This window comes from Meriones unguiculatus, chromosome 6 (genome assembly GCF_030254825.1).
Source record: "Meriones unguiculatus strain TT.TT164.6M chromosome 6, Bangor_MerUng_6.1, whole genome shotgun sequence".
NCBI lineage: Eukaryota > Metazoa > Chordata > Mammalia > Rodentia > Muridae > Meriones > Meriones unguiculatus.
Window position 1 is genome coordinate 91,498,496 of NC_083354.1, and position 26,120 is coordinate 91,524,615.

A 26,120-nucleotide genomic window follows, 5' to 3' on the forward strand; every position below is an offset into this window, starting at 1 on the left:
AAAAGATAAGACAAGCAAGAATAAATTTTTTTTTTTTAATGTAGCATTCATCTTAAGACAACCACAGATGTTCGGAAACCGCTCACGAATTCAAGGCAGGCCTGCGCAATCTTGTGAGTTCCAGGCACACTGGGCTATGGAATACGGCTAAATTTTATAAATTTTACAGACATTGTAAATGAAAGAGGAAGAAATTACAACGGTTAAAATAGAAATGAGTGAAAAAGAAAGTGTAAGACTGACAGAAACCATTTGAAAGTAAAAAATTAAACATAGGGTCAATAGAACTATGGGTTAAGCTGAGCAAGGTGCTGCACCGGTGGATCTCTGTGAGTTCGAGGCCAGGCTGGTCTACAAAGGGAATCCAGACAGCCAAGCTACACAGAGAAATCCTGTCTCGAAAAACAAACAAACAAAAAGAACTACGGGTTAATTCACTGAAAGGAGAAAATAGGTATTCTTAGCAGTATGTGACCTTCAAGAAAAGGACAAAAACAGTGTTTGCATTAATAGTAATGGCACGGGACATTCAAGAGATTTATAAAAACGCAACACATAAATACGGACTGATAGATCTTGAAACCATCAACAAAATAGTTTTCATTAAAAATTAAACAAATTCAACCAGGAAAAGAAGGATGTGCTCATAAACCTTCCTTAGAAGCCCCTATGCCGAATTGTTTTATAGTAGCAGTGTATGCAGGGGTCAGCCTTCCGCAGCGGAAATGGAGGGGTACCCAAGCAGGACTGAGGAAAGTGGAGACAAGGCACAGAGCCTCCCCCTGCAGCTTAGCGCTGGGTATCCAGGTTTCAACCCGATGCAAAGGGTTGGTGGGGCCCATCTAAAGGAAGATCCCACTTCTGCCCACGGGAACCAAGGCATTCCTGTACACAGTCTCATCTCTCCTGTGCTCACCGCGCTCATCTCTCAGAGATGACAGTTTTCTGCATAGGAGCCCTTGCCCTCTCTGCAGCTGGAGCTTCAAGCGCCCCTCATCAGCAGGTAGCAGAGGGAACACAGAATGGGGAAGCCCCTTCTGGAGGCTCCTCTGTCTCTTAGGGCTGGGGAGTCTCTCCATTACCAGACACTAGACAAATCATTTTGGTGATTGAGAGGTTGTGAGGAAAATCCCCTGGACTACCAAGAAAAGAAGTGGACATGATATACACGGAGAGGATGATGTACAGGAAGTGGGCAAGAGAAAAGATGAGGAAACACACTGAGTGTTTCCAGACGAGTGAGTGATTGGGCTGGCTCAAGCAGAAGACTTGGCTACGTGTGGCAAGACATTTCAGTGGAAGGTTTCACAGGCTCCGGTGGAAAGCTCAGTCCTTCAGTAAAGTCAAAGGTAGATTTCAGAGTAGAGCGCTGAGGTAATTGTGGAGTAATAAAAGCATCTAGACTGTTTGCAATGGAGAATGGGGGCTGGGGAAGGTAAATATGGGAAGACAGTCATTAAAAGAAAAAGAAAGAAACCTTCAGAACCGAAAGGTGGTTCAGAATATAAATATAAATATGGGAAGACAGTCATAAAAAAAAAGAAACTTTAGAACTGAAAGGTGTTTCAGAAAATATCTCCAACCTCCCAGCCACACTCAGGAACTTGAAATGGAAAGGAGAAGTATCTTATGACACAGGGCTGGTTAGTAGCTGTGACAGGAATAGCTTCTGATAACTCGGCTCTAGGCAAGGACTATTTTTAAATCTAGAAGCGCCTTCTTCCATGATAAGCAAATGATTGAATTGTCGTTACATTTAGGATTCTCTTCCCCTTTCGGACTTGAAGCTTAAGAAAGGAAGTAAGCAATAACTGCCAATCTTTTTTCTCACCTCATAATTAAAAAAACATCAACTTGATAACAGGATAGACATGATACCAAAAATCAAATAAGGGCTAAAAGATAAATGTCTTCTTCTCAGTCTCACTGAAAAAACTAGACGTGTTCTGACAGAGAGAACTGAAGCGCTTCTCAGCGGAGAACTATGTTGACAATGGCTGTGCTGGATTCCAAGGAACGACAAGGTTTAAAAGCAAGTTTGGCCAGACAGGAACTGGGGAAACAATGGCCAAGAGGACTTGGTTTTCCTCTGCTCATGTGTGCGGAAGTTTATCACACCTCCACTGGCTTTTAATGTAATTTATGAAGGTAATCTATTTAGCCAGACCTCTCCTCTTCCTTCAAAGCATACACGTAACAGGACGCAATGGAAACAGCCTAGGTTCTTAACTTTGGACAATTTGATTAATTTCTGAGATGTAACTTCCAAATAACACCTGCACCATATTTATAATTTTGTAGTCAGGCAAAGCTATTTTTAAAAGGAGCTTCACAGGGTACTATTTGAATGTCTGGAAAATATGCACAGATACATTATCTGGTTCCATAAATAAATGAGGTACAACCTTTGTCTTTTTACATTAAGCATAAATTATACAACCTTGTTCTTTAGAGAAGGTTAAATATCTTAAAATGATCATTTTCAAATTTGTCTATCTGCTCTGAGTTATTATGCAGCAATATTTCTCTGAATTATTATGCATTTCATTTTCCCCTTTCTCATCTTCTTTCTTTTTAATAATTAGAGTTTATTTTATATGTTACTGCTGTCTATGTTATGTAATGGCTGCTTATTTGCTCTTGGGCACATTAACTTTTATTGTTATAAGTAAATATTTCATAAGTACATACTTTGAGGGTAGAGAACAGAAGAGTATGTAGCTAGCAAATGCTGGCTTTAAAAATGTGTATAAAACTAAAGTGAATTAAAATGTAGAACAAACAGAATAAAACTGCTTATCCATCCCAAGCACTTGTAAAAACAGTGACTACTGTTATTTTTAAAAGAAAAGAATCAAGAGACTGAGTCCTTTGGCAGTATTTCCTGCAGAACTTACAGACAAACCTGGGCATTCATTCATTTGTTTTATTTTATTTTTTAACTCACAGATTAGGAAAAAAAATGGGTGTAGCATCTAAGTGTGGCAACTTGACTTGATTTCACAAACTTTCCACCATTATTCATTGTGTTCTGATGGTGTACTTTTAGCTTTTAAAAATTAGAAATTTTATTTTACTCATTATTATAATATGGTGTGTGTGTGTTTGTGTGTGTGTGTGTGTGTGTGTGTGTGTGTGTGTCAATACAGACACACACATACCATGGTGTGAATGTACAGGTCATAAGACAACTTTCAGGAGTCAGTTTTCTCTTTTAATAGTGGAATCAAGAAATCAAATTCAGCTTACCGGCCTTTCAGGGCAAGTGTTTTTGCCCCCTGAGTTCTGGCATGCTTTTAAACTAACTTCCTTCCTTCCTTCCTTCCTTCCTTCCTTCCTTCCTTCCTTCCTTCCTTCCTTCCTTTCCTCCCTCCCTCCCTCCCTCCCTCCTCCCTCCCTCCCTCCCTCCCTCCTTCCTGCCTTCCTTCCTTCCTTCCAACATGGTCTCACTATGCAACCCAGGCTAGCCTCATAGTTCTAGTCTTCATTCGTCAGCTACTCAAGTGCTAGGATTCCAGATACACCACACCTAGTCACTAAAAGTTTCAGCCTTTTTATAGCTAGAATTAAGTACTAGGCTTCTAGATACACCACACCTAGTCACTAAAAGTTTCAGCATTTTTATAGTGTTCCCTGCATGGCCCAGCACACAGCCACACAGCCACACAGGAGAGCTGATGAACTTGCTAGAAACGTAAAGAGTCTTGGACATATAAGCCAGTAAGAAAATAATGTAATAATGTCCACTTACAGACTATTAACAGCAGTAACAGTGTTTCAAAGAATTATAATCCAAAGAATATAATTAAAAAAGATTTGTATGGAATGACTTTTTGAACATAATTCTCCTCAAAGACAGCTGAGGTTAATTCATTTAACGAAAATATTTGTTCAACTATCAGTGTGAGCCTTGGGTTGTATGGGGTGTTGGAGATTTCCCCAGAAAGCAGGCTGAGTGTGATCTCTCTTCTCAGAGAGCACTGGTGTGCATGCGGAGGCAGTAAATAAAAAGTAAGTAAATGAAAGGATTACTGCAAAGCGCGAGACCTGATAGGCTGGAGTGCTTTGATGAGAGGTGACAGGCATGGTCTTCATTTAAGTGGTCAGGGACAGTAGCACTGAATGGAGCCTCAGTGGAGGCTCCAACACAAAAGAAAGATGGAGTCACACAAGGCACCAGCAAAGCAGAATGTCAAGATGGCTCATTGCACGAGTCACATGAGGTGAAAGAAAATGGGCCTGCTCTGGAAATAGGTAGACTGTTAGCACTGGTGAAGCTCTGTGAGGAAGGAGCCAAGAACAGAAAGTGGAGCAGCTAATTGTTGTGAGCTGGTTATTTCATGAATTAAATTCAAAATTCCTGTTGTCGCTGTAAATGGTATTTAGCGTCTGCAGACTGCCAGGGTTCAAAGCAAATGAGAAGAGAAGCATGCCATTAAAAAAAAAATTAAAAATGGACCAAAGATTGAAGAGATACTTATGGGAAAAATACACAAATTCCAATAAGAAGGCCCTCAAAGTCACTTCTCAGCAGCGAAATGCAAATTAAAACTGGAAGAGATGACAGGCTCCCAAACGCGGCTATAATTAGGAAGACTAACAATATTGCATCCGTTGGATTTGGAATGGTCCCCAAAGGCCTGTGTGCTAAGAAATTGGGCTCCTGGGTAGCACTATAGGGAGCCTGTGCAGACTTCAGGAGGCAGAGTTTTGGGGAGGTCTTCCCGTAGGTTACAGGATGTCATCAAGGGGCCGTGGAGAGCCAGAATTTTTTTTTTTTCTGTGCTCTTTCACTTCATGGCCAAGGGGTGAATGGTTTTCATCTACCATGTGCTGACATGCTGTGTCTCCACCGGACCCCGAACAGTAGGGCAAATCCAAGCTGAAGCCTTCAAAGCTGTGAGCCAGAAGCAAACCTCCAGCTGTCTTAGAGTGGTGTGGCTCTAACACAGAGGTCCAGCGTTGAGTAGGACGGCGGGGGGGGGGGGGGGGGCGACCATAACTTGCCTGCTGCTTCTGGGTGCAACTGTTTTAGAAAATAATTTGTTAATTTCTTTTTTTCTTTTGTTGTTGGTAGATCTGGTCTATTCCTTCCCAAAAGACCAACTGCAACTGGATGAAGTGAATATAACATCACGATTTTTCTTCATAACAAAATCGTCTGAGAGCTGGGTCACTTGGCCCTTTCTCTTTTTGTTTTTTTATCAGTTCAAAGTGCTCACATCTCTCTCTCTTTGATTTAATAAAGTTTTATTTTTCCAGATGCATCTTCCCCAGCAGCTGGGGTGTCTCCACCCTTTGTGTTTCTGGTGTAAATTACTTGGGCTCTGTACTTTGAAACCAGATTGATAAGTCCTTTATTAAGTAGCTCCTGAAGGGCTGCCCTGGCCAAGGAACCGCGAATCTTCAGTCTCTCAGAGACCACTGCTGTGGTAATAAGTTTATAATTGGGAACATCCTTACCTAATCTGTCATATGTGGCTTTGTTGAACTTGTCCCAAACTTTACCTTTGGACCCTTTCTTTTTTGGCCTTGCCATCAAACTTACTGGTCTTTGGGTTTTTTTTTTGTTGTTTTTTTTTTTTTGGCTGACTTTTCAGCCTTCTTCTTCTTCTTCTTCTTCTTCTTCTTCTTCTTCTTCTTCTTCTTCTTCTTCTTCTATTTCTTCTTCTTCTTCTTCTTCTTCTTTTCCTCCTCCTCCTCCTCCTCCTCCTCCTCCTCCTCCTCCTCCTCCTCCTCCTGCTTCTTCTTCTTCTTGTCGTCCTGGGGCTGCATGGTAAAGCTCAGAGAGTGACGACAACTCCAGCAGCCTCACTAGTGCTCACATCTCTTCCAGCATCCGCTTGATCTGCAACTGGGCTCTGTACACTGGCACCTCAGTGCCATCTTCTTCATAGCTTTAGCCTGTTGGCAGATTCTTGTCTCAACACTGCTGTACCTGGGCAGAAAGTGCACCCTTGCCCTTTGTATGATGTCACACTGTGGAGCTGATGTTCATTGTGTCTTACAGAAAGTTTAGTTGTCATTAGGAACATTCTCCCATTTTGTGGGAAAGCTATCAGCACTGAAAGCTTTTTATGTATTTATTTTTAAGGGGGTCACACCATGTAGCCATGAGTAGCCCAGGACTTGCATGTAGACCAGGCTGGCCTCTAACTCATAGAAATTTGCAGGCCCCTGCCTGCCGAGCTCTAGGATCAAAGATGTGAGCCCTCACTCCTGGCAATTTATCTGCTTCCTACAGAGTTAATCACACACTTAAAATATGACACAGAAAAACCACTTGTAGATAATATCTAAAACAAATGAACATACACATTTGCAGAAAAACCTGCACACAAATGCTCATAGCAACATTAGTGGTAATATATCTCAACACGCAGCACTGTAATACAACGGCATATTACTCAGCCATGCAAAGGAATAAGCTATTTATATATTCTATTGTAATGAGTGAAGCTCAGCATTATACATTAAGAAGCTAAACAGCCACAGGTGTGTTTCATTTCTATACTATTTATAAGGACATCTGGAATGGAGAAAATGGCATTGCAGGGACAGAAAGTGAAAGCAGGAGAGGCCAGTCCTTGCCTGGGGCTGAAGCCTGGAAAGTACAGAGCTGGAGGAACTGTGTAGAACACGGTCTGGGTGGGTGGTGATGGGGGTCATGTGATGCCGGCATTCTTCAGGATTCAGTGAACTTTACCCTTAGGAGGGGCACATATTGCTGCATGTAAAGTATGCCTCATAAAGTTCATGGGGAGGAAGAACTGCTTTTATTCTTTTGCCTAATGTCAACCATCATTGTTTTCCAGAGCACAGTAAAGGGAAAAAAAAAAACAAAACATTTCCCCTGTATTTCTTTAAAAATATAGAGTTTTGTTATTTTAATTTCATTTTTTTACCAACTCTGACTGGGGGTGGGGGTGTTTGTTTGTTTGTTTTAAATAAGGTATTTCATGTACGCCAGGCTGGCCTGAGACTCAGTCTGTGGCTGAGGGTGCACTATACTACAAACATGGCTAGGGTGGTACAGAGGATTGAACCAGGAGCCTCAAGGAGGCATGCTAGGCAAGCATTCTACTTGATCTTCTGAACTAGACTAATGTGTCGACATTAAAGAGATCTTGGCCTCATATTTAAAAATATATAAATTTGAGGCATTACTATAGTGTGGGGTGTGTGTGTGTGTGTGTGTGTGTGTGTGCATGTGTGTGTGTGTATGTGTGCATGTGTGTGTGTGTGTATGTGTGCATGTGTGTGCGTGTGTGTGCGTGTGTGTGCATGGGTTTGTGAAGGCCAGAAGTCAGCCTCCAACATCATTCTTTAGGTGTCATCCACCTTGTCCTGTGAGACAGGCCTGGACAGTGACCGTGGGACACTCCAAGAGCAAGCTTAGAAGCCGAGATGCAGGTGCGAACATAGGCTGCAGGGCAGGTGCGTGACACCCACACTCTGGAAGACAAATGAGGACGGGTTTGTTCAAGCGTGGAGGTAGCAGGTGAGAAAGCAAAATTTCCCCTCGTGAACTATTTCTGGAAGGAAGTTTTCTCTTCTGAGCTATGTGTAATGGTGATTGTATATTTGTCCTGAAAAAATATGCAGGCAGTTCCTCACAAAAACAGAAATTCAATTTCTTTTACGTCCCTCGCTGTGCTTTTTTACCCCCACCATGACTGACTGTATTCGTGATACTTTATCAAACTGTAAAACAGTACAGGTCAGAACAGGTATCTGTAAGGACCAATATGTTTTAAAAAATAAAAACACCATGGGCTACATCTGTGCAGGGGATCTAGGTTATCTCCATGAATAGTCCTTGGTTGTAGTATGAGTTTCTGGGAAGTTCCCTGTGTTCAAATTTTCTTGTTCTGTTGCTCTCTTTGTGGAAGCCCTGTCCTCTCCAGCTCTTACTATTTCCCAGTTCTCTCCAAGTGGGTTACATAGTAATATGAAGAGGGACTGCCTCTGACATAATCTGACTGGCCTGCTCTTTGATCACCTCCCTCTGGGGGGGAGCAGCCTTACCAGGCCATAGTAGAGGATAATGCAGCCACTTTTGATGTGAACTGATGGACTAAGATCAGAAAGGAGAGGAGAACCTCCCCTATCAGTGGACTTGGGGAGTGGCATGCATGCAGAAAGGAGAGGGAGGGTGGGATCGGGAGGGGAGGAGGGAGGAGCTTATGGGGGGATGCAGAATGAATAAAGTGTAATTGATGAAAAATTTAAAAAAAAAGAAAAAATAAATAAAAACACCAAAACCAAATGGGACAGAAGGCCTACAAAGAAAAAGCAGGAAGTGGGTGAAAGGATTGAGGAGATGAGTGGATGGGGAGGATTAATGAAGACAAAACAAGGTGTATATGAAAAAGCCATTATAGAAATCTACTATCTTGTAACCCAAGTAAAAAATGCCAAAGAGAGCTTGAAGGGAGTTACCTTGTATATCTAGAAAATGCTGTTTGTAATAGGGAGTTACTAAACAGTTTCCAAGTCCTGGGTATAAGATACTTCAATTAGAGTGGGTCAAGGAATGCCCAGAGACTCTAAGAAAAAGCAGGCTTTTGTCAGCCTTCTTGGTTGTCCACCAGAACTATAGAATAAGAGCTACTGAAGACACCACATTCCTTGGTTTGTGATATGCAGTAAAAGCAAGCTGGGCCCAAGCTAAAAACTTCCCCCTTGAAGGCTGATTTTCACAGTGCTTGAACGTGCTGTGCAGGCTTTTGAAAGAGAAAAGGTGTCTCCCTCCACTGAGTACCCTACAAACTGCAGAACCATCGTGTCAGACAGGATGTATCCACCTGTGCAATACTGGCATGGCTGTTGCGGTGGCAGCCAATCACCGTATGGTTGGATTTGGAACAGCTGGAAATGTAAGAAACTCAGGTCTTTATACTGTGAGCCTGGTTAGCAACCTAAGCCCAGGGAGGTTGTAGGCCCAAGGGCACAACAGCGGCTGTGGTTTAACTAAAGTGACATCGATCAAACTGTCTTCTAAATATCTGTTTATACCCACAGACAAAAGTCACTCCTACTCTTTTTCTAATTTTTTTAAATTTTTTTATTTATATTTATTTATTTATTTATTTATTTATCTATCTTTACTCCTACTCTTAATGAGAAAACCTTCTCTTTGCAGCAAGAGGCAGTGAGTACAGAACCTCATGGCTGCCCAAGATGCTGAGAATAAATGATGGTTGAAGATTCATCAGGCACAATGTTTACACCACTCTAAAACATTGTAAATAAATAAAGGGTTGTGGTTAGGTAAGAGGCAGAAGATAGGGTATGGACTGATAATTGCCAGCCTCTAGACTAGACAAAGCGATTGGAGTCTTTAACTCAGAATACCTATAATGCTTGCTTTCAGCCCATATGAGACCTTACTTGCCAGGAATCAGGGATGGGAGGAAGAAGACCTTAGGGGACCCAATCTCGATTGCTGTACAACTGGCTTTTGATAGATTCTCAGATGGGGAGAGCCATTTTCTTCAGTTGTATTCCTACTGCTGAGCTCAACAGGGGCCAATGGATAGCATCAAACTCATGGTCACAGAGAGTTACATGGTCCCTGGTTATACTCAGTGGGTCACAGAATAAAATGAGTATATATAAATAAATATGAGAAAGAGATATATAGGGAAGAGAAGAGAAAGATGGGAAGTGGGGAGATGGGGAAAGGTGAGGGAGGACAGTAGTATTATGTACAGGTATAAAGTTGTTAAGAGACCACATTTTAGTAATAAAACTGTTTGGTTGGTTGGTTGGTTGTTTTGGTGTTTGATATAGGGCCTTATGTTACCCAGCTGGCTTTAAACTGGCGAAGCATAATTCTCCTGATTCTCCTCCCTCTATGTGCACTACACTCAAGCTTGCTAGTGCTGGGGATGAGTGCACGGTTTTGTGCATGGCAGGCAAGCTTTCTTCTACTCACTGAGGGACATCCACAGCTTACAATTTGGGTTTGTTTCGAGTGAACATATGTACATCTGTGTGTTTTCATTCTTTCTCGTCCCAGGTCATCTAAATTTGACTTTTTTTTCTCAATCAAAAATACATTGGAGGAAAAACAAAACAAAACAAAACAAAAAAAACCTAGTTTCAGGTTTTGTTATGATAGGAAACTTTGTCATCTCAAGAGGAAATTCTCAGGCATGTGAAAGTCATAGGTTGCCTTGGAAAAACAGATTCCACTGAGTATCTTTAGATTGTTTAAATAATGTTGGTTGGTTATATAAGTACATACATAATGCTAACTATTTTATGTAACTGGGGAAAAAATGAGGCATCAAAAGCCGGACTAGAGAGGCAAGGCTATAAATCTATGAGAGACCGAAAAAGGAATCTACAAGCTGGAAAATCTATAACTAACGTTCTTTTTCTCCCCAAAGCCCATTTTATTGCTAAGCAATTATTATCTGTATTTGACCTAAAAATCAGTAAAGGGAGGAGAAAAATATTATTCTTCAGACCATTTTGGGTTGACTCCATCTTGTTTAGGCCCAACAAGTAATTTTAATTTTTTGAGATTAGCAAAGTGTGATTTCTAAGGTAGAGATGAAGTGTCTTTGAGCTACTTCACTCAGTGGTTCAGTTAATTTCAGAGAAAATAAATGGTCTTGTTTGATTATAATGGTTTTTTGTTTATCATCATCTCCACTTCTGTACTGAGTATTACAGCATTGGTAGTTCTTGCCCTCACACGCTTATGTAAATCATTACCCCTCTCACACACATGATGTGACCAACCTGCTTGACTATGAAAAACCCTGGAAGCTTTCCTGTGACAAAATGTCCATCATGAATAACAGAGAAAATTAAATTTGTGTCATTATCATATTTACTCTAGATAATCATCCATTGCTCCTAATTATAAATTCTGAGTGTTTTGTACATTGGTTATACTACAAGTCATCATTTGAAATTGGGTAGAAAAATCCTTAATGACTGTTGTGACATATTGGTAATTAAATACTGAGAAAAATAATTCCTGGACTTGAAAGCAAAATTGCAAATGGAGGCTTTTATGCACAAAATAATATCCTGTTGGCTTGTGCTCAAATAACACAAATATCTGTGGAGCTACAAATGCTTCTTCATACATTTTAAATTTTAATTATTTAAACATATTGAATATCTCAGGCATTTCAGAAGAACAAAACAATTAACAAAGATTTGTCATTACTCAGCTGGGAAATGAAATAATTGGAATATAATTAATGCTGAGTATGTGATCCTTTCTGTTTACTTTGTGTACGCCTGTGCGTAGGCACTCACATGTCTGTGTGCCATGATGTGTGTATATGTTAGAGGACAACTTTTTCAAGACAGTTCTCTCTCCACCTGGGGGGCTCTGGGAATTGAATTCATAGCCTCGGGCTTAGCATCTCAACAGTTCCTAATTATGCTACCAGTCTTTTATAGCAGCATATATTTTTCATCTACTAAGGTTATAAATTTCATAAACTTGGTGTTTATTGCCATGAATGCCAGATCACACATTCACACATCAGTGCACATACTTGTCAAGGTTTTGTTTTATTTTACTTTCACTTTCATTTTTTTTCAAGACAGGGTTTCCCTGTTTAGCCCTGGTTATCCCGGAATCCATTCTGTAGTCTAGGCTGGCCTTGAACTCAGAGATCTGCCTGCCTCTGCCTTCCTAGTACTGGCTCGAAAGGCATGCACTGGCCAGCATATGTAAAGGTTTTTAAAATTATATAAAAAGTATTGTTCTGCCTCAGGTGGTGGTGCTTGCCTTTAATCTCAACACTTGGTAGACAGAGGCAGGTGGATGTCTGTAAGTTCAAGGCCAGCCTGGTCTATAGGTTACGTTCCATGTCTTGGGAAAAAAAAAAAAAGTATGTTTTCTGTTTTTGTCATTTTTCAACTTAAGTTTGTACCATTTATCACTATTATTAATATGAATTGCTTGGATTTATTTATTCCTCCTGCTATGTAACTTTTAATTGGGGTAATTAATCAAAATTCAGTTTTTATAAACCTATAGATGCATTAGATTTCTGTCACAAAAGTTCAAGTAGTTGTTTCATTTACTCGGCTGGTGGGTTACTCACGGACCCTGTTGCCAAGCTTATTTGTGGATGCTCAACATATTTTGTCTTCCTTTTTTTCATGTTTAACTGAAGGTATTTTCCCCTAGAATGCATACCAAGTTGACATTCTATGTTCAGATGTTGCCGTATGTTTAACTTTACATAAAGAAAAGAAACCAGATGCTTTGCCATCAAAATCACGGAGGGAAAGCTGAGAGCGGAGAAAATACGTACGAAGATAAGAGACAGCTTACGTTACCTAGGACAGTGCCGACGCCATTGCTGCACTCTGAGGATCCTGACTGCCTGCTGAGTGAAGCAGCCACTTAGGATGTCTCTGAAATTGTTCCATCCCACCTTCCTGAAATGAGTTGAGAACTGTGCTGTGCCTGCCAAGGCCAGCTCCTCCACATTTTAAATGCTTGTGTTGATAAGTATACAATAGTAAAAATATTTCTACCATAGGATATTTTGGAGCTGTCTCACAACTTTAAAATTACTTAATTACCAAATTATTTTTTTTTTACATATTATGTTTGTTGAGGATTTCATACCCAAGTATGCTGCCGACTATTAATATTTACTATTGATTTATCTTTTAGTTAAGCAGAGGTTAACTAAACCAGCTGTATACCCAAATCACCACACAAAGATTAGGATTTATTTAATTAACCTAGAGCACAAGGCTGGGAAATAGTTACTCCATCCTAAATCTCCAAGTTTCCTACCATTCAGATTTCACACATTATACTTGCTTTTAGTCATATCTTAGGCCTGGTTCATCTCTCCTCATGGTCCAAATCCTCTCCTCCCAATCTCTCCTCTCCAGCTCCTCCCACTCACTTCCTTCTCCTCCCCCTTGGGACCAGGATGTCCTACTCTATTTTCTCCATTGCCCAGCACTGTGGCTGGTTGTTTAACTGAAAATGCAGAGAACAAATGGTGGCATGTTAACACAAACTTGAGACAGGTGATGCTTAGAATAAACATCACAATGTAATGTTGGGATTGAAACCAGATGGGGGGGGGGAGAGAAATCAGCCTTTGATTGAACTGAGGGAAATTGTGTACATTCCACAAGAACATTATACCAATACAAGTACAATGCAGTTTGATCCTATCCACCCCTCACTTTCCCCACTTCAGCTTCTCCTGGATTCACCCCCCAAATTCTCTTCTCGATTGAAATCCTTTTCTTAAATATGTGTGTGTATATATTTGTATATAAGTAATATAAATATGTATACATATATATATATTCTATTGAGTTAGATTATTGTTTCTCCTATGCACCTAGTTGTAGAGCTGACTAGAGCATGGGTAACTCACCCGTGCTCATGTCCCTGAGGAAAACTAGCTCTCCCTGTCCCCACAGCTGTCACCTGACTGTAGCTCTTCAACAACTAGTAAGGCCTTATGAGCCCTTCTCCTGCCCACACTGGAATGGTTCGAGCTTGCTTTCTTGTACAGATCTTATGCAAGCAACATTTTTCAGCCCTTCGATGGCCTCTTCCCACCCCACCCGACTCCATTCTTAAACTACCCCATAAATTCTAGAAATCAGAGAAATCGAGGAAGGGCACCTAGAAAAGCAGAGGATGCCAGTGGGATGTGGGCAGATAGAACACAACTAAAAGCGTTGGGGTCCTCTAGGTTTGAGACTGTGAATTGCAGTGTGTAAAGCCCCATCTTGGACTGAGCCACGTGAGCTGCTTATTGAAGCAATGATGGGTTAAATGCTAGAAGCCAGCTGTGATGCTTACTGCAGCCTGCCCCATCATGCTGAAATGGACCCCTTGTATCTATTCAGCCTCACTTCTCATAGTCTCCAAAATTACACAAAGTCTTAATAAATTCTTATCTTTCAAACTATTTCTCCCATGAAGATCAGGCGTTCTTTACCTCATCACCTTTGTTCCTATTTTCCCTGTGTGGATAGTCCAGCCTCATCCTCTCCACAGCCTCTGGGTAACTAGTTACCTTCAATGTGACACGTTTACACTCTGCGCAGCGAGAAAGTGTTTACACTGATGTGTGTTACGTTTGCATTCCCCTGAAGATTGTATTCCTCCATTGCATGCTGCAGAGTTCCTAATCTTCCCACCATTTGTGTTTAATCTCATTCATGAGAGGTTATTTCTGTTTCTTTTGTCTTGCTGTTCCTTGATTGACAGTGTAGCTTGTTGAGTCTTCCCCCTGGCATTTATTTTACCATGGCACCACATTCACGCTCAACTTTGTGTTAGCTTTTTTAGGTGGCCTAAGGATCACACTACTAAGTTCATTTTAACCTCCTAGCACTTGAGCAGCATTCTAAATAGAGACGTATCTTTCCACATAGAGCCTTGGCAGACACAAGGGTCCTGGATGTGTTCTTTTTTGACACTGGGTAATTTTCCAAAGTAAGCCATTCACCAGAGGGGGCACTTGAGCATCTCTGTGCTGTGTGGGTCTCTCAGTGGTGATTCTCTGCCATGTGATCTAAGCATATCCCCCATCTCTGCCAGGAAGCACAGTTTGAGTTCCTCAATCACCAACAGAGAAACGCATCATGTGGCAACCTCAGGTTCCCTTCACAGGATTAACCTTTGCTTTCTAGTTTCTTCTCTACCTCAGCTCTTACATCTTTTCTTTGCTGAACGCTTAGTTATATGTCTTAAAATATTTCACTTTTCCAACTATCTTGATCAGTTTTTTTATGAAAATTGGAGTTGCCTTTTATACGTTTTTATATCCATAAATGATTATTTGAAAAATAAGTTCTTCCTCTGATGGTAATAACAATGGGTAGTGGCGTTATTTTGGCAGAATTGGATGTTGTTTTCCACATTCCTGGTACAATTTTTAAAAATGGGTATGACCTGAAATTTGATATGATGCACTAGGTTTTAATTTGTAGAGTTCCCTCTAAATGTAATAAGCAGATAAAATTTTCATTCAAAGGGAAATATTCCAAGAATGTCACCAGAATTTTAAAGAACTGTAAAGCATACCTAAAGAATATACTCTGGGATCTGGGACTGCTGGCCACACCTGTAATCCCAGGATATGGGAGGTGGAGGCAGGAGGATCAGGAGTTCAAGGTCACCTTCAGCTACATAAAAACTCCAAGGCTAGCTTGAGCTACATAATACTGTCTGCACACACACACACACACACACACACACACACACACACACACACAGAGACACACATGCCAATACACACACACACACGCACACTCAGACTGACATATGCACACATGCACATACACAGACATTCATTTGCACACACAACACTTTGGGGAATGCATGAAAATAATTTTCAACATATATGAGCTAATTCATGCCTCAGCTAAAAACAAACTCTAAAGATAAATAATAAATAAATACAAATAAATAAATAAAGATAAATAAAAGAACAATGTATTGCCATCAGGCTGATACATAATTTAAGTCTAACTTCACAAACATAGACCAGGCATGGAAGTGACCACTTGTAGATCCAGAATTCATAAGAGGGAAAAGAAGGATCAGAAGTTTAAGGGTTGTCTGGACTACATAGCAAACAAACAAAGGTTCACAAGCATTTGTGATATATCTAATGCATTTGAAACAGCGGTATTAAGGTACTAAAACCCCACAACTGCTTTCAGTGATATTACTTGTTTGAGAAGATAGCTTTAAAATCGTATATTAAAAGCAAAGGGAAGCCCCAGGGGGGGTGCAGGACTCATAGCATGTATAAAGAACTGAATAATGTATGGAATGAAGATATTACCGGAGAGTGTACCGTCTAAGAATGTGAAAGGTGAATGGAGTTTGAAGTGTAAACTGACGGGGGAAGGGCATTGCAGACACCGTGAGGCACCTAACATGTTGACTTACAGCTTAATGGAAAGGATGCTTCATTGATCCGCATTCAAGAAAGCATGCTAATATCTGCTCACAGAATTACAGCTGGAGGATATTGCAATATGAATCCTTGCGGGGAGCTTTGATTCTTGAATTCATTAAGAAAGGAATCGGTTAGAAAACTGGAGCTGATTTTCCATAGAGGAAGAGCAGCAAATCAGAAAATAAAAATATAAATCCTGAAGTTTGGGAGTATCTACCAGAAAGTTAGAAAGATACATGTGTTTAGTCAGATAGACACGCATTTGTGTCGATGAAGGAAGCTGCTTCATGTCCTCCGTGGCCATATACTGAATACTGTTTTAATGCCTCATCCCTCCCACCCACCCCACACACACAGCATTTTTACATATTTTGTACAGTCTGGCAGTTTCATACATGAGCTCTGGAGTCTTACTCCGTAAGTCCAGATTCTAGCTTCACCACTTACAAGTTCTGTGACCCCAGAGAAACAAATTCCTCTTTAAATGCCCACTCCATTCCTCTGGGCACATAAGAGAGCATTGTCAGGGTTCTAGGTTATCTCCATGAATAGTCCTTGGTTGGAGTATGAGTCTCTGGGAAGTTCCCTGTATTCAAATTTTCTTGTTCTGTTGCTCTCCTTGTGGAGTTCCTGTCCTCTCCAGCTCTTACTATTTCCCACTTCTTACATAGAAAGAAGCAGAGGAGGACCTCTCCTATCAGTGGACTTGGGGAGAGGCATGCATGCAGAAAGGGGGGAAGGGTGGGACTGGGAGGAGAGGAGGGAGGAGCTTATGGGGGGATACAAAATGAATAAAGTATAATTAATAAAAGTTAAATAAAAAAATTAAAAAAAGAGAGAGAGAGAATGTGACACATGCCTTTGGTCCGAGCACTCGAGAGGCAGAGGCAGCCTGGTCCACGTAGTGAGTTCCAGGACTGTCAGGGATCCTGTTTTCAAAACATTTTTTTTTTAATTAGAAAGATATAGCAATAACAGCTGCTTGTGGTCTTTATAAAGATTGTGTTGGTGAGTATAAAATGTTTAGAAAAGTGAATGCAATTTGGTAAAAAAAAAAAAAATAATTCTGTAACTGTATATGGCTAGAAGGCCCTAGTTTTACCCTTCATTCCTTCTAAAAAATGCCTCTTCAGAGTTCATTTGGAAGAGAAAGTCTAAACCGAAACATCACAAGACTGTGCAGTGACAGTTTGTACTCAGACTTGGGAGGTAGACTGGGGTCTGTAGCAGTGGCATACATCAGCGTCACTGGTTTCCAGAGAGGCTGCTAAGGTCCGTGGCACTGAGGGCGGAGGCCCTCAGCCTCTGTCCGCACCCACGGGCAACGGCAGACGCAGAATGGACGACTTAGCTGTTGTAGGGTGATGATGTCACTGTTGGAGCAGTTCTTCCGACTGTGAGAACAGACGTAACGTGGGTTTGCCTTTGCTCTCTAAGTATTTTCTCATAGAGGGACTTGTCAATGATCATGCTTTGTTGATCACAGCTGCTGAACAACAAACACACAGCTGACAGTTTACAGGAACTCCTTGTGCCAGGGCTTCATGGTTATTGTAGAGAAGGATTTGATGAAGAGGTACACATAGTTATTAAAATACCGGAGTTGAGATTAACAGGTTAGTTTGGCATTACCAGTTATGACCAAGGATGCAGTTGGACCAGTATTGGGTTCAAGATTTGGCCACCATTGCAATGTACCAATAAGGACAACTCAGACTACTTAAGGTTTTAAAATAGGTTGAATTTCATTTTGTCCTTGAAAAAAAGGGGGAAGAAGGGTTTCAAAAAGTTTTGAAAGTATAACCATGTTCTAAACTCCAACTGCATAAAGCTGTATCCGTTTATCTAGAAGATCACCATAAGGTAGGGAGACAAAAAATGGAAACATCTTGAGAATTAGAATTCAGAGCCGGCAGGGCGGCACACCTGGAATCCCAGCACCCCGGGAGGCAGAGACTGCTGTGAGTTCGAGGACAGCCTGGTATGCAAAGTGAGTCCAGGACAATCCCCTGGCTTAATAACATGACGACGTGATGCCTCAGATGCGGAAGGCTTAGCTTCTAAGCCAAAGGGGAAGCGACACGCGACGGAGCTACTGTTCGCTTCCCGGCTTGTCAGGAGCAGGGAGCCTCTCTCTAGACAGCTTCTGGCAGAGCGCTCCAAGCGTTAGGGCCCAGGCTGTGCCGTGCCAGCCACACGCAAGGAGCACCTGCGCTTCTGGGGTTCTGGGGACCCGGCTTACCGCTGCCAGGGAATTTACCCCGCACTGTAGTTATGATCAAGAGCATCTTAGGAAACATTGTTCTCTTAACAAGTTGACCCTCTAATCCTTGAAAGCACAGGATGTCAAGTGAGGCTACCATTCTTCATTTCGGTTCGGGAATAGTGAAGCAGCAAAACTGTTATCTTGACTTGTCACCGTTACTATGTTTACAAAAATAAGAGGTTTTTGGTGGTGGAGGTGGTGGTGGTGGTGGTGGTGGTGGTGTTCTTGAGACAGGGTTTCTCCGTAGAGCCCTGGCTGTCCTGGAACTCACTCCATAGACTAGGTTGGCCTCAAACTTACAGAGGCCAGCCTGCGTCTGAGAGACCAGTCTGCCTCTGCCTCTTGAGTACTGGGATTAAAGGCATCATAATTGCCTAGCAAAATGGGCACCTTTTTGGTCAAAAAAATAAAAATAAAAAAATCAAGGTGTTGGCAATGTACTGTGTACACAGACCAGTGCATTTAATGTAAGGTTAATGCTTATACACAGAAGCTATGAAACACAAATTAAACGTTTTGTTTAAAACTATTTCATTTTTATTTTTGAAAACATCACCCAAAAAGCTGAGACCTTTTAAAAAGGAAGTTTTGTTTGCTGATATATGCAATAAAGCCACACTTACATTTCTTGTCATTAAGGTGGTGAAGCAGGAAACTCATTTTTGAAATTAATGTCAAGGCTAATTTATTTGCCATTAGTAGCCGATGCTCTTCTGCTTTGTGATCCTAAGCAACTGAAGTCAACACTATGAAGTTATGCCACCGGACATAATTCAGAATTAAAACGCAAGCTGACAGCTACATCAATGCTGGGATAGCAGGAGAAACCTGTATTAAAGCTTGGTCAGGAATTTTAATGCACTATAGTTCTGAGACTAAGTGAAAATAAAATGGTGTTAATTCAGCTCGCTATTGCCTCACATGAGCCCTTCGTTGGGTGTGAACATTGGCTGAACATATACATTTCTAGCTATATAATACGCATCTTGGGGCAGATAGTATTTGATCTAACTTCATGCCAAAAAACATAAAAAATAAAAACCTAAGATTTTTTTTTAAGTGATTTTTCCCCCCATATGCTCAAATTGCTTTTAACAAATAACAGGTAAAAGGTAAATTAAAAGGCACTGGTCTTTCTCTTGGCTCTTCTTTCTTTACTGAGTTATTACTGTGTACGGCCACATGTCACATTAGCATATGGATAAAAGAAACATAAACGTGGCATGCCCACATTTGAAGCATCTCAACAGGAAACTAGTGTGTGTTGAGGGGCTTGGGGGCGGGCGGAGATACCGGGAGGCTCCTGAGAAACCTGAGGTGATGCACCGCTCCCGAAAGTGCAGACACGGGCACACTGCTGATGGCAGTACCACCTGGGCTATTTTAAATTTAGCTTGCAAAGAGAGGGAGGGGGATGCTTTTCACACTTTGGTGTGTGACTTTTTTTTTTCCCAAAAGGAATAAAAACAATCAAAAAAGACCCACTAAAAGAGATAATCAAATATGAATGCCAACCAGCATAGCGCTCCTGAAGCATCCTGGGAAAAGGTAAAAATACTTTTTTTATACTGATCTATACACGTGGCCCGGTTGGGCACTGAACAACAAGGAAAGATCTATGTGCGCGTTTGCTGGGGGCTGATGGCTGTGTTACTTTTTATTCGTCCCCTTTGAGCAGAAAACACGTAAGACACTCAAAGGTTGAACTAAATTTCTGTAACAAATATTTGACTTGATGGTGAAATGCACTTTTCTTCTCTCTTCCCCCACCGTTTCTCTAAACATCTTGTCTATTGAATTCTCTGTTTTTCCAGAAAGTGTGTGAAGCTCCACACTGGAGCCAGATCCCTATGTAAGCATATTGATTCTGCAGAAGCCTTGTGATATGCTCTCACACTGTTCTATTTAAGGATCTTTATTAATCATTTAAAACAGTAGTTTCCTGATGCTGAGACCCTTTAATACAGTTCCTCATGTTGTGGTGACCTTCAACCATAAAATCATTTTTGTTGTTACTTCATAAATGTAATTTTGCTATTATTATTAATTGTAATGTAATATCTATGTTTTCCAATGGTCAGGTGATCCCTGTGAAAGGGTCATTCAACACTTATGGGGTCATGACCCACAAGTTTAGAACTGTTTTAAAGATTTGGGTCCTGGGCCCTATTGCATTCCCAGTACTTGAGCTGTTTCTTCCACTCACCCAACTTGTTTTATTCTTAATCTATAGCATTTCAAGTCTACAGACTCTGAGCCATTGTAGGCTTTGACTTTTTTAAACCTAGTTTATTTGAGGTTCCATATGTCTCTTTCTCTCTTCTTCACCCAATCCCTTCCAACACCCCAACACCAGGAAGGAAAGAAAGAAGGTTAGTGGGGAAAGGGGGTATAATTATTTTTGTCTACTTCCTGCTAGTTTGGGTTGTTGAGTTGCTAAACGCCTCTACCTCCTTTCCAACCCACCAACCTTATGTAGGAGAGAAAGGTTAATAGGGTAGGGAATGTGAACCTCTTTAGAAGTAGTTCCATGGTCAAATTTCCTTTCTGTATGGTGGAGCATCTTTTAGATCTATGTCCAGGAGTGGTATAGTTGGCTTTTGGTGTAGTATTAGTCCCAATTTTCCAAAAAAGCTCTAACCAGATTGATTCTCAAAGTGGTTGTACAAGTTTGAGCTCCAACCAGCAATGGAGGAGTGTTCTCCTTTCTCTATATCCTCTCCAGCATGCGCTGTCACTTGAGTTTTTTATCTTAGCCATTCTGATGGGTATAAGATAGAATCTCAGAGTTGTTTTGATTTGCATTTCCCTGATGACTAAGAATGTTGAACATTTTTTTTAAGTGTTTCTCTACCATTCCATATTTCTCTGTTGAGAATAGAATCTGTAAACAACCTAGATTCCCTGTATAATTGGGGTATATTTATACAATTAAAAACAAGGAAATCACAAATTTTTCAGGTAAATGAATGGAACTAAAAAAGATCATCCTGAGTGAGGTAACCCAGAACCAGAAAGCTACACATGGTATATACTCACTTATAAGAGGATATTAGCCATATAATGTAAAATAACCATACTAAAATTCACAGACCTAAGGAAGGTAAATAACAAGGAGGACCCAAGGGAGGATGCTTAATTCTCATTCAGAAGGATGAATAGAATAGACACCAGCAGTGGTTGAAGAGTGGGAACAGGATGGGAACCTACCATAAATATCTTCCGAAAGACTCCACCCAACAGATGCTGAGACTTACAGCCAAACTTTGGGCAGAGCACAGGGAGTCTTACAGAAGAGTAGAGGGACTAACAAAGCCACCAAATCTGGACAAAGGGGGGCCTCCAGAGACTGATGAACCAGCCAATGACCATGCATGGAGAGAAACTAGACCCCTGCTCAGATGTAGCTTATAGACAGCTCAATCTTCATGTGGGTTCCCTAGTAAGGGGAGCAGGCTCTGTCTCTGACATGGACTCTGTTACCTGCATTTTGACAACTTCCCCTTGGAGGGGTGGCCTTGCCAGGCCACAGAGGAAAAGTATCCAGGCAGTCCTGATGAGACTTGATGGGCTAGGGTCAGACGGTAGAGGAGGAGGGTGCCTCCTTTCTGTGGTCTAGTGGAGGCAGATGGAAGGAAAGAAGGAAGGTGGGTAGGACTGGGAGGAGATGAAGAAAGGGGCTACAATCAGAATATAAAGTTAATTAATTAACTAAAAAGAAGTTTCTTTGGGCAATTCTATTCTTAGTCATCAGGATACCAGCGGTCCAATCAAACAGCAAACAGCAACAGCAATAGCAAATAGGCCAACAGCAGACAACAAAACAGCAAACAACAGCAGCAACAGCCCTCTGCTGCAGCAGGAGCAAAACCAGCAACAGGAGCTGCAGAGCTAGGGGCAAGAGAAAGAGCCATAGAAACCTTAAAGTGTGTTAAGCATTTCTCTCTAATAGTGTCAAAGCAAAGCAAAGCAATGTGCAGTGTTCTCTCTTCCTCTATTTGGGCTCCTATTTATACCTTCTCTGACATCCTGTTGTTGCTCTGTATCATGGAGATCTTGTAAATTTGTATCTATAGGACTTGTCCCTTCATGTGCTCCAGCAGTTCATAGATGAGGTAGATGTTGGGGTGGACCAACACCAAAGCTCTGGATCTGGGCCTGGGGGGTAGCTAAACTGGCTGGCCTGCCAGCTCTCCTGCACCCACACCACCACTAGCACTGCTCCAGCTAGCTTATCTAACACTGCAACCAGCAAGGGGCAGAGTCATCTCTCTTATTTCCATGTTCTCGGGGTCAGCTATACTGTGCTGTCCAAGCAAGGTGCAAGGCCCCTGTTCCCAATTGCTGCAGCCTGCCAGAGGTGGGGCCAGCTCTACGGAGTGCCACAGCCAGTGAGGGGTGAGGCCAGATCTGCACAGCCCGTGATCATCAACATGGGCCCATGCAGCAGCTGAGACCAGGGGCATCCATATGGCCTTTAGTGATGACATCAGCCATTGACATCAACACAGACCCCTGCTGTTACATGGACATGGGCCTCAGCGGTAGCACAGGCTGGGACTTCACCATGGCCCCAGGTGGCAGGGCAGGCTACTCACTACAGGCTATTCCTCTCCACCCTCAAGTCTCTAGTTCCACCTCTCTTCAGTATGCTCAAACTGTTCTGCTTCTCTCTCTCTTCCATCCGTCCACCAAATATTTGCTCATTGTGATGGCTCCTGCTGCAGGCCATGCAAAAGGTAGGCCTCTGGTGCCCTTCCCTGCCAAGCCATGTGGTATGGTGATGGGCAGGCAGCTTAGGCTTTCTTGGTCTCCTGAAGTTGAAGTAACAACTCATTTTCCTCTTTTCCTCCTCTCTCTCCTCTTCTTCCTCCCTCTTTCTTCATGGTGCTGGATTAAACCAAGAGCTGTACCCTCATATTCTCATTATTACATTTGGCTCGTGTGTTTGTGTGCATGCACACACAAATGCATGTCTTCTGTGGGCATGTGTTTATATTTGTAGAGGTGTTCACAAACCACAGTGCACACATGGAAATAAGAGGAAAACTTGAGGGAGCCAGTTCTTTCGATCCACCATTTGGGTCCTGGTGTCAAACTCAGATCATCCAACATGTTGGCCAGAGCATTCATGCACTGAACCATCTCAAAGGCCCCAAACCTTTCTGGTTATTTTTAAACGAATTTTAAACTGCTGAAGAATAGCAGCAATATTCTCTTTATTTTGTATGTCTCCCCTACCTAGAATATCTTTAAACTGTACAAAAGAAATGAAGAATGAGTATTTTATTTCTTTGAGGTCTAACTGGTCTAGGATAAATGTTTAGGTTTTTTTAAGAGAACTTTTTTTTTTGAGATTTTATTAATTTATTATTTATACAGTATTCTGCCTGCATGCCAGAAGAGGGCAGGAGATCTCATTATAGATGTTTATAAGCCACCATGTGGTTGCTGGGAATTGAATTGAGGACCTCTGGAAGAGCAGCCAGTGCTGTTAACCTCTGAACCATCTCTCTAGCTCAAATGTTTAGTTTGTTTAGCTTTATAAAGGGCAAAGCAGAACAAAATAGAGAATGACCCAGTCTAAACTTACCACCCTCTTTATCTTTGTGAGGACAGCAGTCTCCTAAACTACTGGATTTATTTTAAAAATGTGTATGAATGGAGATGGGGGAGAAGGTTCAGTGGGCAAGAGCGCTCACTGTGACAGTCTGATTACCTGAACCCAAACAGAACAGCCTTTTCCATCCATAGTCCTGGCACTCTTACAGTGAGTGGTGAGAGGCAGGGACTGTGGAAAGCAAATCAAACGGAAGTTTGCCAGCCAGTGAGGCTGGGCAGAGTCCACCATGCAACTGTAGAAACAAGAGAGACCCTGTCTCAAGAAGGAGGAAGGTGGGACCCAGTTTTGGAAAGTTTCCCTCTGACGTCCACACAGTAACCATGGCATGTGCGCTCACACGCACTGGCCTGAACATGCATGTGTACACATGTATAAAATAAAGCATATATTAAAAAGTTAAGTATCTGTAAGAGCCCAGTTTTGTTTTGTCTTCACTCATTTTTTTTCTCTTGGGGCAAGTTTCTCTTAACTGCCCAGGCTCACCTGCCTCATTATTCTAAGCACTGAGATCAGAAGCCTGGGCTGCAATGTCTCACTCTACAGTTTATTTTATTTTCTCATGCTATTTTCCTAAGAGTATATATATATATATATATATATATATATATATATATACACTTGCTACGAATGTAACTAGAAGACAAAAGAGATCAAATGAGTTTAAAGTTTGTTTTTTAATCACATAACTTAAAACAGGCAGAAGCTTAATGATTTTGATGTTTAAATTCCCTAATTAGCCTTTCTTTTGATTTAGTATTTTTATTTTATGAAATTTGCTTTGCCTGTAATAAAAGAGGAGAAAATCTACATTAAAACATTTCCCTAAAATACCTATGGGTGTTGAAAGATGCATTTAGCAGTATTGCAAAGAAGGACGTTTTTTGGTACAGAGAGACAAGAAAGAAGGCAAAGTGTTTGGCACGCAATCCCCACTCCAGCTGAGTATATGTTCCTACAACATCCTATGTGGGACCGTCACCTACAAAGGCAGTGGCCCTGAGGGTGATGTCCGTGGATGTGAACTAGGCTGCAAGATTTTGCCCTTGTGATGGGACTAACGCCTTTGTGGAAGAGGCCATCACTTTCCTGTCTCTTCTTTCATGATCTTGGAAGGCACGGAGTTCAAGGTCTCATCCTGGAAACAGAGATTGGGCCCTGACTAGACCCTAAATCTGCTGGTATCTTGATCTTGGTCTTTCTAGCCTCATGACCTATGATGCATGAACTTCTGCTCTTCTAAGTGACCTATCTCTATCTAAGTGACCTAAGTGTTTGATATGTCAGCATGAACAGGCTGATAGAAAGAAGAAGTGTCTTGAAACTGATAGACTCTGTTGTCTGTTCCATGAGGAACAATATAGCTTCAGAAAGCCATTTCTCCTCAATGTGTAGACAACATAAGAGCATCTAAGAATGAAGGGAAACTAAACAGTTTTGTAAGTTAAAATCTAAGCTGGCTTTGAATCTAAAGAGATAAAACAGAATTCAGATTTGATGTGGGGATGTGTTTCCTTTTATCTTCATGTTTGTGCTCTGGGTCATATACTCGACACACCAGCTATCCTTGGAAGTTTGTCACTTTTTCCTTTGAAATGGCACCACCTGTGAGAATTGCCTTTGGTTCTTTTATTTTATGGCAATGTTGAACAAGTACAAAGCAATCCTCCTGTCCCTCTTGGATGTCTATGTTTTAACTGCAGTTGTTTCTCACAAACCACATTTAGACTTCATAAAGCCTCATTTGTAGAGTCAGAAAGGTCTCCTATTACCACTTCGATGGGAGAGGACCATGAAGCAGGGTCCAGGTGACAGATTTGACACCTTTAGAATAACAATGTGTTTATCTATAATGATGCCAGCCCCATTGTCATTCAAGCATCTGAGAGTGTGAAGCAGGAGGTTGAGGAGATCCAGGCCAGCCTGGATTACAGAATGAATCTGAGTCCAGACATGACTCCATATGAGGAGAGTCTATCTAAAAAAGAACAAAAGTAAACATTTCCTGAATTAGAATCAGTAATATTTATCTCACAAGATTGCTGAAAGGGTTAAAAGATATGACACGTTACAGCAGTTTTGAAAATGGAAAGCAATACACAGATAAAGCCATATACACACAGCTTCAAACCTGTTCATGATTTGACTGCCACACACCCACGGAATCTCATTTCCCATCAAGATTCCTGGAACACACCACTTCCAGGTAAGCTACGCTCTCTGTCTTAACATGTCACGCTTATCTATATTTTAATTCCTGCTTGCTCATCCTGTCTGTTCACTTCCCCGCATTCAA